The sequence below is a fragment of the Echiichthys vipera genome (assembly GCF_963691815.1).
Source record: "Echiichthys vipera genome assembly, chromosome: 21".
Lineage (NCBI taxonomy): Eukaryota > Metazoa > Chordata > Actinopteri > Perciformes > Trachinidae > Echiichthys > Echiichthys vipera.
The window spans coordinates 3,419,277-3,421,791 of record NC_139846.1 but is presented as its reverse complement, the minus strand read 5'-3'; the positions used below and the strand labels follow the sequence as shown (position 1 = coordinate 3,421,791).

General features: G+C 45.0%; 1 pseudogene across 1 annotated transcript; it reads left to right on the top strand.

The window, feature by feature from the left end:
- Nucleotides 1-273: 273 nt before the first annotated feature.
- On the top strand, nt 274-1,200 carry LOC310963288 (neurogenic differentiation factor 6-A-like; annotated as a pseudogene). The gene has a single exon. The product of its transcript is annotated as a neurogenic differentiation factor 6-A-like (transcript).
- The last annotated feature ends 1,315 nt before the right edge of the window (nt 1,201-2,515 follow it).

Sequence of the window (2,515 nt, the reverse complement as noted above, 5' to 3'; positions counted from 1 at the left end):
ACAAATATTTATTGTAAGTAACTCCATTAATAATAATAGTGAATATTAGCCACTTGGTTAAAGGTATATAAAGAGATTTAATTTGCTGAAAAAAGGCAGGTAACAAGCTTAAATTTCTGTTATTATTGTTATTATTTTTAATAATAATAATAATTATAGGTATGTAATAGGTCATATTTTGTGCTTTATCTTGTCTTGTGTGAGGCATAGAGGGTTTTGTTTAGCCCTTCTAATAATCATGTTACTTTTCCCTAAAATATGCTGCAGGAGAACATGCCGACTTTGCCTTTTGATGAGCCACCCTCCAACCAGACCAGCAGCTCCATCAGGACCAGCCGGGCGACCAACCAATAAGTCAAATCTGTTCAGCCAGAACCTGGCAGAGCCTGGGAGGACACATTTGAGTGCAGAAGAGAGGATGAAGATAGGGATAGTGGAACGGAGAACGGGGAGAAAGAAGACGAACAAGCGGGCGGTCTGAGAAGAAGGGGTTCTCATAAAAAGAAGCTGAGCCAGGCTCGATTGGACCGAGTTCGACTGCGGCGCATTGAAGCCAATGCGCGGGAAAGGAGTCGGATGCACGGTTTAAACAATGCCCTGGACAGCCTGAGGAAAGTGGTCCCCTGCTACTCCAGGACACACAAACTTTCCAAAATAGAGACTCTCCGCTTGGCCAAGAACTACATCTGGGCCCTTGGTGAGATCCTGAGCACCAGCAAAAGGCCGGACCTACTCACTTTCATCCAGTCTCTGTGCAAGGGTCTTTCCCAGCCCACCACCAACCTCGTGGCCAGCTGTCTACAGCCCAATGCCCGCAGCTTCCTCTTAGAGCCAGGTGGGGAATCGTTCTCCCTCTACCCAGCTTATCACCACCTCCAGGGGTCTGAAGTAGTGGGCTCCAGCTCTGCAGACAATGGCAGGCCCTTCAGTTCCTTCTGTGGCCCCTATGAGGCTCTGTATGAGAATCCCTCTCCAGACAGCTCCAGCCCTCTGGATGCAGCGACCCTTAGCTCCCCCATCAACTTCAATGGAATTTTCTCCCTGAAACATGAGGAACCGGTGGAATACCAGAGCTGTCACTACGGCCTTCGCTACTGCTCCATCAGCCAGGGCCCCTCGGCAGACCTCGGCCCGTATGACATCCACTTCCGGGGTCAGTTTTACCCGGTGCAGGAGGAATTAAATTTCCATCATAAATGAGCCATATACTGCATATAGATATTGATAAAGTAGAAGCCCAATCATCCTGCTGATAAAGTAAAATAATTTTATTTAGAACATTCTGATGAATATACATCCATCTTCAACCGTTTGTCCCTATCGGAGTCGCAGGAGCCGATCCCAGCTGACACTGGCCGTGAGGCGGTGTACATCCTGGACAGGACGCCAGTCTATCACAGGGCACATAGAGACAAGGTCAACATTTAACCTAACACGTGCATGTCTTTGGACTGTTGGAGGAAGCCAGAGAACCCGGAGAGAACCCATGCAGACACGGGGAGAACATGCAAACTCCACACAGAAGGGCCCCGGCCCGGATTCGAACTAGGAACCCTCTTGGTGTGAGGGGACAGTGCTAACCACCACACCATTCTGATGAACAATATTTCATTAATAATTCAAACTAATGTACTTGGGACAAGCACATTTTTATTATTATTTTATTAATTTGTAATTTGTAAAGCAACTTTTTCCTTGAGTTTTTGGGATTTTGCAGAAAGAATTGAGTAAAACTGTAATTATATTATATATATGAGATTTGTAAATAACTAGTTATGTTTTATATGGTAAACAGGAATTGTCCCAGACTAAATTCATTTTGTGGAATTGTATCGTAATTAAGACACATCAATCTAGATACTAATAATGTCGCCTTACACTCAGGCCTTACCATGTTTGGGAGATTTCTTCACGAAGTCTGTTATTAGACTTCTGTGCTAGTTACGGATTGTCTATAACTAATGTTGTGGAAATGGATTTCTTCAATAAAGATCAACAAACAGGATCAACTTTTTCTCCGTGGTTTATTTTGCCAAAGCATTTCCTTATGCAGACAAAAATACGTTCACCACTGCTTCCTCACAAAGCCTAGAGTCTAGCAGTAATGACACTGAGCCAAATCGTGCCCAGTCTTTTAGAGGAAGAGACAGGACGTGCTAAGCCTTGGTTTGGTGACGTCTTTAGACCAAACAAAAACATGCCTCAGACACAAGGGGCCTCATTTATCAATCTTGCGTGAAAACGGGCGCAGATCTGAGCGCAGAATTGGTCGTAGGAAAGGACCCACGTGTGATTTATGAAACATTCGTATCGGACCAATCTCAGCGTATGAATGAGCGGGCTTGATAAATGCTGCCGCTGAATTCGATCGTCTTTAACATGTTACGCCCCTAAATATTCCTGTTTCGGAGGCCTCGCCCACTGAGGTCAAACACAGAGAGAAGGAACGCAGGTTAGAAAAGAAACTTTTCCGACACACAGAGATCGGCATCCTGACATCCGAGATGGAGCAAAA